Consider the following 21797-nt stretch of genomic DNA (forward strand, 5'->3'; position numbering starts at 1 on the left):
AGGAGGGATACCTGAATTGAAACTCTGAATGCCCACCTGTGCTAGACGGGAGTGGGATATTGCTTGTAATTTCATGCACTAGACCCATTCACATTAACCAATTTGTGGCATTAAACGATCGTTGATTTGTAAATATTTACATATTGGTGGTCAATATTTGGTATATACTACTGTAATTGTTCTTGTGTCTGTATGTCATCATATAGATGTACGGTGTTTAATGAAAAGTATCCTAAATCTAACATTGAGCCATCTCCTGATGAAGGAGACAGCCAAAACGCACGTCGGGTGTATGTCACTCAGGAGTGGGAGTCCCCAACTACCCTAGCATTCAGCAGTAAGTATAGCCCTTATACTAATATATTCAATATTTGCATTAGCACTTTATACAGGGCACTGCTGCAATGGTTTTGCAATAATTTGTTATATATTGTTACATATAGATATATATCTATGTTAGATAAAGGATACTATTCATACATCATCGTATATAGTTGTTTACAATGGCATTGCATTTTAATATGATAATATGACTGCCTAACGATATATGGTTTTTATATCATCATAGTTGTGTGACCCTTGTTTTTTTCTGGTCATTTTGTTATCCTTCGTTATCTTCTGATTTCCAATAAAGATTAATTAAATTTCATAACTTTTGACTTCTCTGGGCTTTTATGGTCGGTTTTTCTCCTTTTACCACCATACACTGCACGAAATGCTCGCACAGATCTCTGAACCACCTGTTCTCTCTTTTTTCTCCTTCTCCTAATCACTGGTGACATCTCCTCTATCCCTTGCCCTCTTTCCACTAGTAAATATATAACTCTCTTCCTGCTGTGCATAGAAACCCTTCTAATCTTATCAATATTGAGTGCATGTCTTCTGTCTCTTTAATTGTGCTGTATGGAACTCACGGTCAGTGTGTAAAAACTTCCTTACATCCAAGACTTCTTACATTCTAATTCTCTTAACCACCTCAAGTTCACTTTCCACCTTTGAATCTGTCACGAAAGAAGTTAGCAGGCTATTTCTTTTTCTTGCCCTACAACCTGCAGCAATAACCCTACATCTCCTTCAGTAACGTTCCCAGGCTGTCAAAGCCCACCTAACTAAAACATTTAATCACTCTCTTGCTTATGGTATCCTTCCCTCCTCATTCAAACACACCGTCATAACCTCTTTAAAAAAAAGAAACCATCCTTCGACCAGAACTACTAACTACAGAACTGTCTCTAATCTTCCCATCATCTCTAAACTCCTGGAATGCTTTGTCTACTGTCGTCTAATCTGCTACCTCACAGAAAACTCTCCTCTTGAACTTTTACAATCCGGTTTTCATTCTTTACACTCTAATGAAACTAAAAATGAAGAAGAGAAAAAACTATCATAAAAGCCCAATTTATCAGATCTCGCGAAACGTATTGTACTTTATTGACAATCAAGTGATAAAAATGGAAAACAAACCAATAACCATAAAAACAAGGGGCGTACACCCAAGAAGTTGATAAACAATGTCCAGAGGGAGTAGATCAATCACATATGGTTGTTTAAATGCACATTTATACCAGAGTATTGCACTATTGTTATCCTGTATATAAATTTAAGTAAAGTGCAAGTGCACAGTCACATCATATAGGCTAATGCACATAATTACCAAAGGATTTACACAAATGTTGTCCTATATATAGGTCAGAGCTCTGTGTAAAGTGCTAGTGTATAATCACACATATCCTATGCGAATCTAGAAATTGTATAAAGTGCTGTCTCTCTCTCATTCTACAGAGACATTATTATAGAATAAGGGCCAGGACCGAGGGAAATATTAAAGGGGCCATAGATCTGACCAACATTCTGATAGGAGTCCCAGTTCAGACTTTGCACTTGGGCCCAGAGGACTTTAGTTACAACACTGTGCCCAATATACAGTATGATGTCCCCCACAGCTCCCCATACAGTATAGTCACCACAGCTCCCCATACAGTATGGTCACCACTAGTGTTGAGCGAGCATGCTCGACACTGCTCGGTACTCGCCCGAGCATCACGCTACTCGGGATGTTCGGCGAGCACCGAGCATTTCCGGGTTACTCGGGCGGGACCTCGGGTCTCTGCCCTGCATGTTTGGCGCTCTTTACAGAGCCAATGAACATGCAGGGATTGCCAGCCAGTCACTGTAATGCGGCAGCCTTGTTGTATGTGGGCATTACAGTGATTGGTGGGCCGCACAGCGTCACCTCGAGTATTTAAAACCGGGCGCTGCCATCTTGGACACAGTCGCTCCGGATTAGACAGTGTAGGGACAGCGCTGCTGAGCTAGGGAGAGATTTTTCCTGCAAAATAGTTAGTGTAGGGTCTGTAAAGGCTGCCAGAACAAACAAACAGTCCTTCTCAGGACTAATATCCATCCCAGATATCAGGCAGGCAGGCTGTATAGGAGACGCAGTGGTTATACCAGTAAACGCTGCATTACAGACCTGTGTGCTCCTGTTTCTGAAATTGCTGGACTTAGCTCTAGGTCTTGGGGGCCAGTAAAATCCTTTTTTTTTCATCTAAATATTTTTTTTTTTTCCTCCTTCACACTGTACAAATACCTGTCTTATTAACCTATTGCTGTCCCCCCCACCCCCTTTTCCCCCCCAAAAAAAGCTTGTCTCTGATTTTTCAGACACAAATATATCTGTTGAAAAGAGTCTGGTATAGGCCACAGAAACAGAAGTGTGGTTTTGCATTTCCACGGGTCAAATCTCTGTAGTATCCATTTTTGGGCCTTTTGTATATAAAAAAAAACTGTTTGAGTGTGTCGCTCACTGTTCAGCCGCAAATTTATATATTTAAAAAAGTCTGTTACACACCAGTAAATTATAACTGTGGGTTTGCTGTTCCACGGTAAAAAAATCTCTATTATCCTGCTTTTCGCTTTTTTGGCCTTAAAAAAAACCCAGAAGTGTCTCCTGACTGTTCTGACACAAAAATATATCTGTTGAAAATATTCTGTTGTAGGCCTGACAAATCCCAGTGTGGTTTTGCATTTTCACGGGTCAAATCTCTGTAGTATCCAGTTGTGGGCCTTTTGTATATAAAAAAAAACTGTTTGAGTGTGTCTCTCACTGTTCAGCCGCAAATTTATATATTTAAAAAAGTCTGTTACACATCAGTAAATTATAACTGTGGGTTTGCTGTTCCACGGTAAAAAAATCTCTATTATCCTGATTTTCGCTTTTTTGGCCTTAAAAAACCCAGTAGTGTCTCCTGACTGTTCTGACACAAAAATATATCTGTTGAAAATAGTCTGTTGTAGGCCCGACAATACCCAGTGTGGTTTTGCATTTTCACGGGTCAAATCTCTGTAGTATCCAGTTGTGGGCCTTTTGTATCTAAAAAAAAACAGTTTGAGTGTGTCGCTCACTGTTCAGCCGCAAATCTATAAATTTAAAAAAGTCTGGTATACACCAGTAAATTATAACTGTGGGTTTGCTGTTCCGCAGTAAAAAATCTATATTATCCTGCTTTTCGCTTTTTTGGTTAATAAAGTTGATTCATTTTGAAAGAGTTTGTGGACTTATGTTATTCCTATATACGGTAACTGCATGGTGCTGGTGGGCCCCAAGATTGATTTTTTCCTAGTGGGCCCCAGGTACTCCAGTCCGGCGCTGTAGGTACAAGATTGAACCTGTGTAATAATGTAATTGATGTTTTAACAAATGAGACTTTAGGATGAGTTTTAGGATTGGTACTCCCAATAGGTGGCGCTAGATTCAAGTCTTCTTCCCCTATGAAGATTGTGATTGTATATGTGTTTATGGTGGAGGCGACTATATTGCATCCAGTTGGCTGCTGCTCTTTTTCTTTTATATTGTTTAGCCGTCTATATGGGGTTGAGTTTTTAGGAATCCAGGAGTGGAAGCTGCAGATGAACTGGTTTAAGTCGAGAGAAGGCGTTTTTCATTATGTGAGTGGCGGTGGCGTTTCTTTCAGGCTCCACATAGAAGCCTACAGAGAAAAACAGCACCAAAACCGGGAAATTGAACAGTGTCTTTAGATGCACAGTGAGCAGAAGTTTTCAATAAATCACACCCACTTTGTTTGGACCTGTTCACACGTAGCGTAAATGCTGCTTTTTTTCTGCAGTTTTTTTTTGCACAGTAATTCTGCTGCATTTAACTATCCAAGCAAATCGGATGTGATTTCATGAAAACTCCTGACCATTGTGTGTCTAAAGATGCTGCTGAACTCTGGTTTTAATGCATTTTTTCTTCATGGGCTTCTATGGGGAACCTGAGAAAAATGCATTTAAAAATAAAAAATTGTGAGAAAAACGCAGCTACTTTTTTAAGTGCAAAATCAAAGTTTTTCTGTAGAATAAAAAAAAAACACATTAAATACTCTGCTTCAATCTGCACCAAAAAAAACATCAAGTAAGGAGAATATTAAGATTTGAGAGTCCTCAAGGGTTGATACCTTTTAATGGCTAAGGCCTCGGCCCCACTGTCAGTATTTGGTCAATATTCAATCAGTATTTTTTCTCAGGATTGGGAGCCAAAACCAGGTAAGGAACAATCAGAGAAAAGGTATAATAGAAACAAGTCACCAATTCTGGATTTATCACCCACTCCCGGTTTTGGCTCCCACTCCTGAGAAATAATACTGACTGAATACTGACCAAATACTGATAGTGGGGCCGTGGATTTACTGAAAAGATGGTAACAAATAGCAAGCTTTCGAGACTACTCAGGTCTCTTCATCAGGCATAGTAAGATAAGATAATAGATAAGATTCTATGCCTGATGAAGAGACTCGAGTAGTCTCGAAAGCTTGCAATTTGTTACCATCTTTTCAGTTAGCCATTAAAAGGCATCAACCACTGAGGACTCTCAAATCTTAATATTTTTCTATCTACAAGCTAACATGGTACAATGATATAACTTTTTCCTGTATAAAATAAGGAGGAAACGCATAAAGAAATGTAGGAAAGATGAAATAATCATACAAAGTTGTTATTTCGTAGTTTGATGCAGACACCTGCAAAAAAGTGCAGAATAATAAATACCACAGCAATTACACAACGTGTGAAACAAATCTATAATGACTGATGCAAAGTAAGAAAAACAACACTCTAAAACTATCAAAGATAATTTGCCCCATGTTTATTACGAGCGAAAGACCCTTTTTCTGGGATGTTTGGGAAGAGGGTGTGGCCTAATGTAAAGTGGGTGTGGCCTAATGGAAAGTGGGCGTACCTCTCGAGAAAAGGGTCGTGACCTTGCTTGTGAGACCATGTAACAAAATTTAGTGCTAATTATTAGCTCAAAGTAAGCCAACTTGTAAACTTGACAATCAAAATGTTGATGTTCACTTACCGGGAATCGAACCCGGGCCGCGGCGGTGAGAGCACCGAATCCTAACCACTAGACCACCAGGGAAACTGTCTGTTCACTTATAGATGCCCTTCCAGGCCTTGGCTATACCAGTTGTACAGCACTATAAGGGTATGTGCACACGATGCAGAAATGAAGCAGAAAATTTCTGCATCATTTCTGCATCTCCCTGGCAGAAAAAACGCATGCAGATTGTGCATGCGTTTTTCCTGCGGAATACATGCAGATTCACATGCTTTTCCGCATGTGGATTGACAAGCGCTTTCCAGGCGATTTTAGCATCACCTGGAAAGTGCTTGACAACTAGGTCACACTGTATAAATCCATGCAAACAGCATGGATTTATATAGTGTGACCCGAGAGAGTGTATATACTTACCTCCGATGGCCCGCGCTGTCCTGCTCAATCCGTTCTCCCGGCTGCCGGCAACTTTGAATTGAAAGACCTGCCGACATCAGCGTCACGTGACCCGTCACATGACTCTGACGTCACCGCAGGTCCTTCAACTCACTGCAAAGTGCCGGGAACCAAGCAGGAGCGCAGTGCGGGCCGACAGAAGGTAAGTATACATTTATTTTTTATTTTATTCTTTTTTTACAGTTTTTTAATGGTACCTGGATGTGGATGAGACTCTCCTCTCCTCTACACCCGGGTACCATCCGCACATTAGAACGCGCCAATAGCGCAAGTACAAATGCAGTCTGGCGGAATTGGCGCGTTCTAATGCAAGTCAATGGCGGCGAAAACGCCACGTTTACGCAAAATTAATTGACATGCTGCGAATTTTTAAGCGCAGCGTTTACGCTGCGGAAAAATCCGCATCATGGGCACAGCACATGCGGATTTCAATTGGGGAACATTGCTGCCCTTCTACCATGCGTTTTTAATGCGTGTCCGCGGCATTTACACAACTGCAAAAACGCAGCGGAAACGCATTAAATACGCATCGTGTGAACTCAGCCTAATGATATAGACAACTGGAGACCACATAGAAAGCTGGAGGGATCCAACAGAAAACTGGTGGGAAGGTTTATAGGGTTGTCTAGTGCCGCTCACAGTAAGAAATGTAGAATGTTGAAAAGGACATACGCGTAAGACTACAGCCCCACTATCAGTATTTGGTCAGTATTTTTTCTCAGGAGTGGGAGCCAAAACCAGGTGAGGAACAATCAGAGAAAAGGTATAATAGAAACAAGTCACCAATTCTGCATTTATCACCCACTCCTGGTTTTGGCTCCCACTCCTGAGAAAAAACACCGACCGAATACTGATAGTGGGGCCGTGGATTTACTGAAAAGATGGTAACAAATAGCAAGCTTTCGAGACTACTCAGGTCTCTTCATCAGGCATAGTAAGATAAGATATTTGATAAGATTCTATGCCTGATGAAGAGACTCGAGTAGTCTCGAAAGCTTGCAATTTGTTACCATCTTTTCAGTTAGCCATTAAAAGGCATCAACCACTGAGGACTCTCAAATCTTAATATTTTTCTATCTACTGGCTAACATGGTACAAACATATAACTTTTTCCTGTATAAAATAAGGAGGAAACGCATGAAGAAATGTAGGAAAGATTAAATAATCATACAAAGTTGTTATTTCGTAGTTTGATGCAGACACCTGCAAAAAAGTGCAGAATAATAAATACCACAGCAATTACACAATGTGTGAAACAAATCTATAATGACTGATGCAAAGTAAGAAAAACAACACTCTAAAACTATCAAAGATAATTTGCCCCATGTTTATTATGAGCAAAAGACCCTTTTTCTGGGATGTTTGGGAAGAGGTGTGGCCTAATGGAAAGTGGGTGTGGTCTAATGGAAAGTGGGCGTGGCCTGATGGAGAGTGGGCGTGCCTGTCGAGAAAAAGGTAGTGACCTTGCTTGTTAGACCATGTAACAAAATTTAGTGCTAATTATTAGCTCAAAGTAAGCAAACTTGTAAACTTGACAATCAAAATGTTGATGTTCCCTGACCGGGAATCGAACCCGGGCCGCGGCGGTGAGAGCGCCGAATCCTAACCACTAGACCACCAGGGAAACTGTCTGTTCACTTTTAGATGCCCTTCCAGGTCTCGGATTTACCAGTTGTACAGCACTGTAATGGTAGGCTCAAATAGACAAGTGGAAACCACATAGAAAGCTGGAGGGATCCAACAGAAAACCGGTGGAAAGGTTTATAGGGTTGTCTAGTGCTGCTCACAGTAAGAAATGTAGAATGTTGAAAAGGACATACGCGTAAGGCTACAGCCCCACTATCAGTATTCAGTCAGTATTTTCTCTCAGGAGTGGGAGCCAAAACCAGGTGAGGAACAATCAGAGAAAAGGTAGAATAGAAACAAGTCACCAATTCTGCATTTATCACCCACTCCTGGTTTTGGCAGCCACTCCTGAGAAAAAATACTGACCGAATACTGATAGTGGGGCTGTGGCCTAAGTAGGAAAGTTAAAAGGCAGTTTGGGGAAGGAAGAGTTTTCCATCCACGGATTCCATATTTTATAAAAATGCTCTCTGACATCAGTTCTGGTGGCTTTTTTCTTTTTTTTTTCCAAATGTAGAATATTATGGACACTTTGACCACTTCTATTAGCCGCCATGTGAATACTGGTCACCATTGAGCAGAATTGTGTTAATATATCTATGGGGCTAATAGCTCCAAGAGGTTTGTCCCTCAAGAACACAAAGGACTTGAGAGCCAATTGTTGGACATTTGGACATTTTGAGCGGATAGCTGGGAAACATCCCCCAAATATGTAACATATCCCCCTCTCATTACATCCTCGAAAACAGTCTGGAGAAACTGTACCATATATTCTATGAAGCTTGGTAGGTACAAGATTGACCCTGTGTAATAATGTAGTTGATGTTTTAACAAATGAGACTTTAGGATGACTTTTAGGATTGGTACTCCCAATAGGTGGCGCTAGATTCAAGTCTTCTTCCCCTATGAAGAGGGTGATTGTATATGTGTTTATGGTGGAGGCGACTATATTGCATCCAGTTGGCTGCTGCTCTTTTTCTCTTTTATATTGTTTAGCCGTCTATATGGGGTTGAGTTTTTAGGAATCCAGGAGTGGAAGCTGCAGATGAACTGGTTTAAGTCGAGAGAAGGCGTTTTTCATTATGTGAGTGGCGGTGACGTTTCTTTCAGGCTCCACATAGAAGCCTACAGAGAAAAACAGCACCAAAACCGGGAAATTCAACAGTATCTTTAGATGCACAGTGACCAGAAGTTTTCAATAAATCACACCTACTTTGTTTGGACCTGTTCACACGTAGCGTAAATGCTGCTTTTTTTCTGCAGTTTTTTTTTGCACAGTAATTCTGCTGCATTTAACTATCCAAGCAAATCGGATGTGATTTCATGAAAACTCCTGACCATTGTGTGTCTAAAAATGCTGCTGAACTCTGTGGTTTTAATGCATTTTTTCTTCATGGGCTTCTATGGGGAACCTGAGAAAAATGCATTTAAAAATAAAAAATTGTGAGAAAAACGCAGCTACTTTTTTAAGTGCAGAATCAAAGTTTTTCTGTAGAATAAAAAAAAACACATTAAATACTCTGCTTCAATCTGCACCAAAAAATGCATCAAATAAGGAGAATATTACGATTTGAGAGTCCTCAGTGGTTGATACCTTTTAATCTCTAAGGCCACGGCCCCACGGTCAGTATTTGGTCAGTATTCAATCAGTATTTTTTCTCAGGAGTGGGGGCCAAAACCAGGTAAGGAACAATCAGAGAAAAGGTATAATAGAAACAAGTCACCAATTCTGCAGTTATCACCCACTCCTGGTTTTGTCTCCCACTCCTGAGAAACAATACTGACCAAATACTGATAGTGGGGCCGTGGATTTACTGAAAAGATAGTAACAAATAGCAAGCTTTCGAGACTACTCAGGTCTCTTCATCAGGCATAGTAAGATAAGATATTAGATAAGATTCTATGCCTGATGAAGAGACTCGAGTAGTCTCGAAAGCTTGCAATTTGTTACCATCTTTTCAGTTAGCCATTAAAAGGCATCAACCACTGAGGACTCTCAAATCTTAATATTTTTCTATCTACAAGCTAACATGGTACAAACATATAACTTTTTCCTGTATAAAATAAGGAGGAAACGCATAAAGAAATGTAGGAGAGATGAAATAATCATACAAAGTTGTTATTTCGTAGTTTGATGCAGACACCTGCAAAAAAGTGCAGAATAATAAATACCACAGCAATTACACAACGTGTGAAACAAATCTATAATGACTGATGCAAAGTAAGAAAAAGAACACTCTAAAACTATCAAAGATAATTTGCCCCATGTTTATTATGAGGAAAAGACCCTTTTTCTGGGATGTTTGGGAAGAGGTGTGGCCTAATGGAAAGTGGGTGTGGTCTAATGGAAAGTGGGCGTGGCCTAAATGAGAGTGGGCGTGCCTGTCGAGAAAAAGGTAGTGACCTTTCTTGTGGGACCATGTAACAAAATTTAGTGCTAATTATTAGCTCAAAGTAAGCAAACTTGTAATCTTGACAATCAAAATGTTGATATTCCCTGACCGGGAATCGAACCTGGGCTGCAGCGGTGAGAGCACCAAATCCTAACCTCTAGACCACCAGGGTAACTGTCTGCTCACTTTTAGATGCCCTTCCAGGTCTCGACTTTACCAGTTGTACAGCACTATAATGGTAGGCTCAAATAGACAAGTGGAGACCACATAGAAAGCTGGAGTGATCCAACAGAAAACTGGTGGGAAGGTTTATAGGGTTGTCTAGTGCCGCTCACAGTAAGAAATGTAGAATGTTGAAAAGGATATACGCGTAAGGCTACAGCCCCACTATCAGTATTCGGTCAGTACTTTTTCTCAGGAGTGGGAGCCAAAACCAGGTGAGGAACAATCAGAAAAAAGGTATAATAGAAACAAGTCACCAATTCTGCATTTATCACCCACTCCTCCTTTTGGCAGCCACTCCTGAGAAAAATACTGATCAAATACTGATAGTGGGGCCATGGACTTACTGAAAACATGGTAACAAATAGCAAGCTTTCGAGACTACTCAGGTCTCTTCATCAGGCATAGTAAGATAAGATATTAGATAAGATTCTATGCCTGATGAAGAGACTCGAGTAGTCTCGAAAGCTTGCAATTTGTTACCATCTTTTCAGTTAGCCATTAAAAGGCATCAACCACTGAGGACTCTCAAATCTTAATATTTTTCTATCTACAAGCTAACACGGTACAAAGATATATCTTTTTCCTGTATAAAATAAGGAGGAAACGCATAAAGAAATGTAGGAAAGATTAAATAATCATACAAAATTGTTATTTCGTAGTTTGATGCAGACACCTGCAAAAAAGTGCAGAATAATAAATACCACAGCATTTACACAACGTGTGAAACAAATCTATAATGACTGATGCAAAGTAAGAAAGAAACACTCTAAAATTATCAAAGATAATTTGCCCCATGTTTATTGCAAGCTAAAAACCCTTTTTCTGGGATGTTTGGGAAGAGGTGTGGCCTAATGGAAAGTGGGTGTGGCCTAATGGAAAGTGGTTGTGGCCTAATGGAAAGTGGTTGTGATTCTCGAGGAAAGGGTCGTGGCCTAGCTTTCGAGACCATATAACAAAATTTAGTGCTAATTGTTAACTCAAAGTAAGCCAACTTGTAAACTTGACAATCAAAATGTTGATATTTCCTGACCGTGAATCAAACACAGGCCACGGCGGTGAGAGCACCAAATCCTAACCACTAGACTACCAGGGAAAATGTCTTCAAAACTGAAGATGCCCTTCCAGGTCTCAGCCTAACCAATTGTGCAGCACTGTAATGGCCGGCTCAAATAGGGTAATTAGACAAGTGGAGTCCACATAGAAAGCTGGAGTGATCCAAAAGAAAACTGGTGGAAATGTTTACAGGGTTGTCTAGTGCTGCTCACAGTAAGAAAAGTAAAATGGGGGAAGTGGACTAACGACATAAGTGTTAATGGGAAAGTTAATTAGTGGTTTGCGGAAGGAAGAGTTTTCTATCACCGGATTCCATATCCTATAAAAATGCTCTCAGTTTTGTTGGCTAATTTTTTTCAAAATTCTGGTCACCATTGAGCAGAATTGTATTAATTTATCTGTGGGGTTATTAACTCCCAGAGGTTTGTCCCCCAACAAGAACACAAAGAACTCAAAAGCCAATTGTTGGTTACGAACAGTCTCCAGCGGTATTTGGACATTTCACCAAGGTGAGCGGACAGCTTGGCACGTCCAACAAATATGTAATATATCCCCCTCTCATTACATCCTCGAAAACAGTCTGGAGAAGCTGTACTATATATTGTATGAAGACAGGTAAATGATAGACCCTGCGTAATAATGTAATTAAACTTTCAACAAGGAAGACTTGATTGCGTCCCATAATAAGGGTTTTCCACCAACGATACCTTCTCTCCAGAGAAATAGTGTTTGATTTATATCTTGTTCCCAATGCTCCATAAAAGAGAGTTTTGTGTCAGATAATGATGCATTAAAACCCCTATAAATCTGATGGAATCTTAAGGGGGTACTTGCTAATATCTAAATTCTTATTGGGGCATAAGTTGAGACGCCGATAGGAAATGAGTAAGTGTAGTCCTTTCTGAGACCACCACTGGGAGGGAGGAAGTGGCAGATAAAACGCCTGCCAACAACATGGGGTTATGGAATAATGGATTCGATGGTAATTTGCACTGCTAGTGCTACCTATGTGTTCTCCATACAGTGAAGGAAATAATTATTTGATCCCTTGCTGTTTTTGTAAGTTTTACCACTGACAAAGACATGAACAGTCTATAATTTTAAGAGTAGGTTAATTTTAACATTGAGAGACAGAATATCCCAAAAAAAATCATGAAAATCACATTGTATAAATTAGATACTTCATTTGCAGACATGTGGATTGGGGTATTTGCTCCTCATCAGTGCTAAGCAGCGGATCTGATTTGGCTGGGTGAGAGGCCACTAACAGTAAGTAGATAATTTCTCCTTGTGGATAGCATGAAGCTGGCATAGGGAAACTTAGCACTGATGAGGGGCAAAACCACCGAAAAAAAATGTCTGCAAATGGAGTGTCTGGTTTGGCTTTTATCTTAAATCATGTGGCAAGGCTTGTTAAAGGGTTGATATTGACCTTTAGGATTGCTGATTCCAATAGGTGGCACGAGATACATTTTTTTCCAGGCTCTAAATAGAAGCCTAGAGAAAAACAGCACAAAAGCCGGGACACAATGTGGTTAGATGGTTTTCTGAAATCACTCACTTTGCTTGGACATTTAGACCATGTTTAAATGTAATGTAAATGCTGCATTTTTTCTATTGCATTTTTTTTTGCTCCGATATTCTGCTGCATTAAACTGTCCAAGCAAAGTGGATGTGATTTCATGAATACTCCTGACCGCTGTGCAACTAAGGACGCTTTTTTTCTCTATGAGCTTCTATGTGGCACCTGAAAAAAAGCCCATGTAAAAAAAAACTCAGTTGCTGTTTTAAGTGCAGAATCAAAGTTTTTGTGTAGAATAAAAAAAACACATTAAAAACTCTGCGTCAAATCTGCACCAAAAAATGCATCAAATAATGAAGGAAAATGCATAAAAAATTAAGCAAAAATGAAATAACCAGAGGAGATTGTTATTACGTAGTTTGTTGCGTATACCTTCAGAAAACATGGAGAATTAAAAAAAAAATACACTATTTATGCAACGTGTGAAATAAATCTATAATAAATGTGACACAAAGGAAAAAAAAGCAACTCTCTAAAGTTATCAAATATAATTTACCCCATGTTTAAGACCCCTTTTCTGTGTGGTTTGAGAAGAGGGTGTGGCCTAATGGAAAGTGGATGTGACTCTTGAGGAAAGGGGTCGTGGCCTAGTTTGCGAGACCATGTTACAAAATTTACCTAACGCTAATTATTAGCTCAAGATAAACCAACTTGTTAGTGTAAAAAAAAAAAAATGGACGTTCCCTGACCGGGAATCGAACCCGGGCCGCGGCGGTGAGAGCGCCGAATCCTAACCACTAGACCACCAGGGAAACTGCCTACATAGGTGAAGATGCCCTTCTAGGTCTCTGTCTAACCAATTATGTAGTACTATAATGGCAGTCTCAAATAGGCTAAACCCTCATAGAAAGCTGGAGTGATCCAACAGAAAACTGGTGGAAATGTTTACAGCGTTGTCTAGTGCCACTTGATTTTACATTTGGAGGCGAGCGGCGCTGATGACATAAGCAATGCATATACCTGTTAGGTGCGCACAATTGGCAAATATTGTGCATTTGTACTATTTATATAAAAAAAAACAGGTGGTTGATATAGACTCTGGAAATTTGCAAATGATAGCATTAATGCTTACTGGGCTTTCATTACCTCTTTGGTTTCAACATTTTTATTGATGAAAAAGTGGTAAGAAAAAAGACATGTCATGAGCAGCACTATGCGGCCACCAATTTGTCAGGAACACCGCCTCCACTGACTCGTCACAATCCACCTGCCTCGGATGCTACTATAAAGAGTGACTTTGCTTCCCACACTCACTTGTCCATTCACCCAGTGCCGGACTGGGGTGACATTGATTCTGGGGGCCCACAGCTCAGCTACATGCAAATATCACATTATCCTCACTCACAAATGTACTTATTTTTCTATATAATGATAAATGGGGTAGTTTGTTACATGAATGTTGAGATGATGCCCTTGTCTGAACATAGTGAAACAAATGTATTGTGCCATCTATTTCTTATATAGGTTGAGTGGAGAGCCCATCCCACATGGGGGCCCACCGGAGGATTCTCCTCTTCTCCTGCAGGCCAGTCCGAGCCTGCACTCATCTATTGCAATAGGCTGACAATGCGCAAAGTGCACCTCACAGCGAGTTCTCACACCCACACCACACTTTTCACTGCCACCACTCGCCCTTTTGATAAGTCACTGGGTCACACACTTGCCCACATGTCTCTCAGCTTTCCCGAGCACCTGATAGGTACTCTTCTGGCATACACAGAGTAACACAACCAAACTGTACTCGCCCTCCTCAGGATTTGTGGGGACGTTTAGTGCAGCAAGGAACAAATTTAGTACATTTTAGATTTAACATATAAAAAGAAGCACAGCGCTTAAAAAAGTTCCAAAAGATGGAATAATAAACAGACATACACCCAGGCAAAAACTGGTAAAATTTGTGTTTATTCATGTATGAATTTAATGCATTAAAGGGTTTTTCCCAAGAACAATAGTTGATTTTAATCAATAGATCTTGGAATAATAATAAGTTCCACAACTAATAAAATGTTCCTGTGCTGAGATAATCTTATAAATGTGCCCCTGCTGTGTACTGTGTAATGGCTGTGTCTGACCGTACAGGAACATGGTCTGATCATACCACATCTCCTGGGCAGGGGAGGAGGCAAAAGAGTTTACAGACATTACAGCACGGGATCACAGCTGATTCTTTCTTTGAGGTAAAATATTGTTTAAAAACATAAAGGGAAATGTTTTACCTCACAAAAATAATCAGCTGCGATCCCATGTTGTAATGTCTGTTTAATCTTTTGCTTCCTCCCCTGCCCAGGAGATGTGGTATGATCAGACCATGTTCCTGTACATGTCCCTGTACAGTCAGACACAGCCATTACACAGTACACAGTAGGGGCACATTTATAAGATTACCTCAGCCAGGGCTGTGGAGTCAGTAAGCGAAACCTCCGATTCCGACTCCTCAATTTCCATGACACTGACTCCAACTCCGACTCCACGACTCAGACTCCCTCATACTTGGCTCATGTTTAAGTGATAAATTTACTGTAGCACAGATTCATCTCAGCTAAAAGTCTAGACCCTTAGATCAGGAATAGGACAGAGATTTATAGGACATTTCATAACTTTCCCAAATTCTTATGAAAAAATATTCCTCACAAACTGCATTGAATTACTGTGACCAATTTGTTTTATATTTTAGGAGTCGCAGTTGGTCCATTTTATACTGACTCCGACTCCACCAAGATGGGCTCCGACTCCACAGCCCTGTTCTCAGCACAGGAACATTTTATTTAATCATCCAATTGTGGAATTTATTATTATTCCACGATGTATTGATTAAAATCAACTTTTGTTTGGGGGAAAAACCCTTTAATACCTACATATGTAAAATGCAGGTGTATTGGGTTTCTCCAACAGGGCTCTCAGGGCAGGGTTGCCACTCAACAGTAGGGATGAGCAGACCTGTGGAAGTTCAGGTCCTGGTACACGACCTGAACTTTATTCCAAAATTCTCTCTCTTCGAGCGTTGCAACAGGCTCCCAGGAGAAGTCAGCATTTAGCGCAGGACATGAACGCCACTCATCTCCACTCAACAGCTCTGCACTCACAATCGTATCACTGTAAAAATGAAGCACTAGACGCAAACACCAAACTTTCAGTGTCATATATGTTTAATTATGCCAAAAGCTTAAAACAGTTTCTAGTTTACTGGAAACAAATTATGTGTAGGACTACTGCAGCGAAACACGGTACCAGCTAAATATAGAAACTTAACCTCAGGTCCTTCAAAGTTTGAAAATAATTTTCTATCTATCAAGGTGTAAAACAATTTAAATGGGCTTTCCATTTCTTGAAATGTTTACAATTGATTGATGACTTTAAAAAAGGAAAGAAAAAAAAATTAAAGCTTCCTTTGCCCCATGTGAGGATCGAACTCACGACCTTCAGATTATGAGACTGACGCGCTACCTACTGCGCTAACGAGGCAACTTAACACTGAGACCTTGGTGGCCGTTAACTACAGCACATGCACCGAAGCAAGAATACCATGGGGGAAAAAAGTGACCTCAAAAACTCTTACCACATTTGTCATAAAACTCACCAAATTGAATATGTAAAGACCAGCTGAAAGTGGAGACAAAAAGCAGCTGTTAGTTCAAGAACTTCTGAAAGCAAAATATTCATTACAAAAAGAGGTTCAAAAACCCCAAGAAATGAACATCACCTTTCCTCCAACTTCTGCGTATTAGGCCTCATTCACACATCCATTTTGATCAGTGGTTTTAATTTCGGATTTTCATTTGTTTTCAGGTCCGTGTTTCTAATTTTTTTTTTACCTTTAGTGTAGCACCTGATTTTCTATTACACAATAAAAAACATAGGATGAAAGTGTCCAAGCTTCTCTTAACCATTGGGCAGTGAAAAACAGACAGAACTAGGATGAAACATGTAAGACATCAGTAAGATGTCAGTTTCTTTATTCAGGGAGCTATTGATGTGAATTGTTGATTTTACTCCAAAATGGATTAAAATCATATGCCTTGGTCCTTATTGGTGTAATGATGGTGTGCAAAAAGACAAAAAACATGCATGTGAAAAGGCTCATCAAATAAATTGGATAGGTGCTCTGAAAAAACATAAATAAAACACAAAACAGACATCTGAACGAGGTCTTAGTATGATCAGCTGTTATCGGTATCAGCAACGGCCCCTGGATGGAAGTACTTACTTGCAGAGCTGGATGTCTACTTATAGCGACTGCCGCGAGGTATTGCACATCCGCCTCCTATTGATTTGAATGGGAGATGGTTGTGCAGTACCAAGCCCCGGCCACTACAAATATATGGCCAGCTCCGCAAGAAAGTATTTCGGGCCGCCGCTACCGATAAAAGCTGATCGGCAGGGATGTCGGTGTGTCGGGCCCCAGCAGTTCAGACATTGATGACCTATCCTAAGGATAAGCCATCAATGTAAAAGTTGTGGACAACCTCTTTAATGTTCTTGGATATTTCCGCACTGATTTTCATAATTTTATTCTGCTCTAAATATTGATATTTTCATATTTTTATTCTGTTATTTTTATTCTATTTTTGTTTTCTAGTTTTTTCTTTTTCCTTTTTTCTATAAAGTGTACACAGAATAGACCACTAAAAACGCAATACATATGAAAAACAGTACAGACAATAAACCCACTGCACCTGTGAAAAAGACTGTAATCAGCATGTGCATTCCTTGACTTTGTCATTGTGATAGTGAGGGAGTGGATACAGCTTTCCTTATTTTTCCTTCTCTGCCATTGAAAATGAATCCTTAGCACTGCAAAGGATTCAACGCCCACAAATAGTGAATCCCAATAGACCACACTCTCAATCACTGACAATTATGCGCATCTTAATTCTGTGGTCAGCTCAGGAATCCAAGGGTGAAGTTCTACACACGAGGACACTGAAAAAGCCAGAAAATCATCAATATCAGAGTATGGATATTTTATATAACGAGTTTAACTCAAATTTAAGGTTTGTGAAAGGAGGGATACCTGAATTGAAACTCTGAATGCCCACCTGTGCTAGATGGGAGTGGGATATTGCTTGTGATTTCATGCACTAGACCCATTCACATTAACCAATTTGTGGCATTAAACGACCGTTGATTTGTAAATATTTACATATTGGTGGTCAATATTTGGTATATACTACTGTAATTGTTCTTGTGTCTGTATGTCATCATATAGATGTACGGTGTTTAATGAAAAGTATCCTAAATCTAACATTGAGCCATCTCCTGATGAAGGAGACAGCCAAAACGCACGTCGGGTGTATGTCACTCAGGAGTGGGAGTCCCCAACTACCCTAGCATTCAGCAGTAAGTATAGCCCTTATACTAATATATTCAATATTTGCATTAGCACTTTATACAGGGCACTGCTGCAATGGTTTTGCTATAATTTGTTATATATTGTTACATATAGATATATATCTATATTAGATATAGGATACTATTCATGCATCATCGTATATAGTTGTTTACAATGGCATTGCACTTTAATATGATAATATGACTGCCTAACGATATATGGTTTTTATATCATCATAGTTGTGTGACCCTTGCTTTTTTTTGGTCATTTTGTTATCCTTCGTTATCTTCTGATTTCCAATAAAGATTAATTAGATTTCATAACTTTTGACTTCTCTTGGCTTTCATGGTCGGTTTTTCTCCTTTTACCACCGTACACTGCACGAAATGCTCGCACAGATCTCTGAACCACCTGCTCTCTCTTTTTTCTCCTTCTCCTAATCACTGGTGACTAGTGTTGAGCGATACCTACCGATATGAGGAAATATCGTATCAGATTGGATCGCACCGATACCCAAAAAGTATCGGATATCGCCGATTCCGATACCGGAAACCAATGCAAGTCAATGGGACATAAATATCGGAATGAAAATAAACCCTTTCTTTCCTTGTAGGTTAATTCTACATGAAGTAAAACAACTAAGAATAATGTAGAATGTATTACACGAAAAGCCGGCAATTCATCAGCGGCATACACTGGTACCCGACAATTTAGAACAGAAAGAATAAAGAATCACACATAGATTAGATAGATAGAAACATGTCAGTCACATATATATGAAGTACAGTGACAGTGTTGCTTACTGTACTTGTCATTTAGTGTAAAGGATTTATTAAAAAAATAATAGTGTTTTCATGCACCGCCTCTTTAAAAAAGCCGGCCGGCAATTCGGCAGCGGTACCCGACAATTTAGAATAGAAGGAATAGAGCTTCACACATACATTAGATAGATAGAAACATGTCAGTCACATATATAATAAGTACAGTGACAGTGTTGCTTACTGTACTTGTCATTTAGTGTAAAGGATTTATTAAAAAAAATAATAGTGTTTTCATGCACCGTCTCTTTAAGAAAGCCGGCCGGCAATTCAGCAGCAGTACCCGACAATTTAGAATAGAAGGAATAGAGAATCACACATAGATTAAATAGATAGAAACATGTCAGTCACATATATATGAAGTACAGTGACAGTGTTGATTACTGTACTTGTCATTTAGTGTTAAAATAAAGGATTTATTTAAAAAAAAATTGGTGTGGGGTTCCCCGTAATTTTAGTCTCTAGCATAGGTTAAGCAGACGGCTGGGGCAGATGTTTGAAGCCTGGGAAGGGGGTAATACCCACGGAGCTTCTCAGGCTACTAATATCAGCCCCCAGCTGAATACCTAGCCTTTACTAGCTATCAAAATGGGGGACCCCCCCAAAAAATGACGTGGGGTCCCCCCTAATTTAATAGCTAGCAAAGGCTAGGCAGACAGCTGGGGGCTGATATTAATAGCCCAGGAAGGGTGCCATGAATATTGGCCCCCTCCCAGGCTAGAAACACCAGCCGTCAGCCGCCCCAGAAATGGCGCATCCATAGGATGCGCCAATTCTGGCACTTAGCCTCGCTCTTCCCACTGCCCTGTAGCGGTGGCAGTGGGGTAATAGAGCTGGGGTTGATGTCAGCTTATAATGCCAGCTGACATCAAGCCCAGGTTAGTAATGGAGAGGTGTCTATAAGACACCCCCATTACTAACCCCATAGTCAAAGTTTAAAAAAAAAAAAACACCCAGAATAAAGTCCTTTAATTGAAATAAAGACACAATTCTTTATTGTTCTAAATTAAACCATACTTACCATCACGCCCATTCCAGCTGAAGCCAACGATCTCCTGCAATAAAAGAAAAATAATAAAGCAACATCATCCTTACCTTTCCATGGTTCCCACGACGGCTCCAGCTCTGCTACATCGAGATGACAGGCTGGACCGCAGCACAAAGCTGCCATCCAGTTTGCCATGCCGCACACACTGAGAAGCGCAGGCTTGCTTGCGCTCCTCAGTGTCTCTCTGTGACGGCATCCAGATGAGCCGAGTTCATGTCTAATGAACTCGGCTCACCTCATGCACGTCACTGACAGCGTGGGAGAATTCTCACGCTGAAGCGCTGAGTGCAGGAGAATTTTCCCACGCTGTCAGTGACGTGTATGAGGTCAGCTGAGTTCATTGGACATGAGCTCACCTCATGCACGTCACTGACAGCGTGGGAAAATTCTCACACTGAAGCGCTGAGTGCAGGAGAATTTTCCCACGCTGTCAGTGACGTGCATGAGGTGAGCCGAGTTCATTGGACATGACCTCGGCTCATCTTTATGCTGTCACAGCGAGACACTGAGGAGCGCAAGCAAGCCTGCTCTTCTCAGTGTCTGCGGGATGACAGGCTGGATGGCAGCTTTCTGCTGCGGTCCAGCCTGTCATCTCGATGTAGCAGAGCTGAAGCTGTCGTGGGAACCATGGAAAGGTAAGGATGATGTTGCTTTATTATTTTACTTTTTTTGCAGGAGATCGGTGGCTTCAGCTGGAATGGGCGTGACGGTAAGTATGGTTTAATTTAGAACAATAAAGAATTGTGTGTTTATTTCAATTAAAGGACTTTTTTCTGGGTGTTGTGTTTTTTTAAATACTTTACTAGAAATTCATGGTGGTCATGTCTAATATTGGCGTGACCCCATGAATTTCGGGCTTAGGGCCAGCTGATAATGCCAAGCTGGCCCTAACCCCTTTATTACCCAGTGAGCCACCGCAGCAGGGCCCTGGATGAGTTGGCTACAGCGCCAGAAGATGGCGCTTCTATGAACGCGCCATTTTCCGGGGTGGCTGTGGATTGCAATTTGCAGCGGGGGTGGCCCAGAAAGCTTGGGCCTCCCTGCGCTGCGGATTCCAGCCCCCAGCTGCCTAGTTGTACCTGGCTGGACACAAAAACAGGGCAAAGCCCCACGTCAATTTTTTTTTAATTATTTCATGAAATAATTAAAAAAAAAGGGCTTCCCTATATTGTTGTGTCCGGCCAGGTACAATTAGGCAGCTGGGAGTTGGGGGCAGCCCGTTCCTGGATGCTGTACCTGGCTGGCATACAAAAATATGGCAAAGCCCACGTCAAAATTTTTGGGAAAAATTTATTAAAAAATAAATAATAATTTAGGGACTGCATCTTTATTAACCCCTCAAGTGTCATTTAGTGTTAAAATAAAGGATTTATTAAAAATAAAATTGGCGTGGGATCTCCCATAATTTTAGTATCTAGCGGAGGTTAAGCAGACGGCTGGGGCAGATGTTTGAAGCCTGGGAAGGGGGTAATACCCACGGAGCTTCCCAGGCTACTAATATCAGCCCCCAGCTGAATACCTAGCCTTTACTAGCTATTAAAATGGGAGACCCCCCCAAAAAAAATGACGTGGGGTCCCCCCTATTTTAATAGCTAGCAAAGGCTAGGCAGACAGCTGGGGGCTGATATTAATAGCCCAGGAAGGGTACCATGAATATTGGCCCCCTCCCAGGCTAGAAACACCAGCCGTCAGCCGCCCCAGAAATAGCGCATCCATAGGATGCGCCAATTCTGGCACTTAGCCTCGCTCTTCCACGCTGCCCTGGTGCGGTGGCAGGGGGTAATAGTGGTGGGGTTCATGTCAGCGCCAGCTGCCATGAAGCCCAGGTTAGTAATGATGGGCGTCTATAAGACACCCCCATTACTAACCTACAAAGTGTTAAAAATAAAAAACACACACTACACCCAGAAAAAAATAATTTATTTGAAATAA

The 21797-nt window shown here is 40.7% G+C and overlaps 3 non-coding genes across 3 annotated transcripts; all 3 read right to left on the reverse strand.

Annotated features, from left to right (window-relative positions):
- Window positions 1–7343: 7343 nt before the first annotated feature.
- On the reverse strand, window positions 7344–7415 carry TRNAE-CUC (transfer RNA glutamic acid (anticodon CUC)). Its single transcript has one exon. It is a non-coding gene; the product is annotated as a tRNA-Glu (tRNA).
- Window positions 7416–13350: 5935 nt separating this feature from the next.
- TRNAE-CUC (transfer RNA glutamic acid (anticodon CUC)) lies at window positions 13351–13422 on the reverse strand. Its single transcript has one exon. It is a non-coding gene; the product is annotated as a tRNA-Glu (tRNA).
- A 2637-nt stretch (window positions 13423–16059) lies between these two features.
- TRNAM-CAU (transfer RNA methionine (anticodon CAU)) lies at window positions 16060–16132 on the reverse strand. Its single transcript has one exon. It is a non-coding gene; the product is annotated as a tRNA-Met (tRNA).
- Between the last annotated feature and the right edge of the window lie 5665 nt (window positions 16133–21797).

Source organism: Phyllobates terribilis, unplaced genomic scaffold (genome assembly GCF_046119375.1).
Source record: "Phyllobates terribilis strain yellow unplaced genomic scaffold, ASM4611937v1 Scaffold_11__3_contigs__length_659146591, whole genome shotgun sequence".
Classification (NCBI taxonomy): Eukaryota; Metazoa; Chordata; class Amphibia; order Anura; family Dendrobatidae; genus Phyllobates; species Phyllobates terribilis.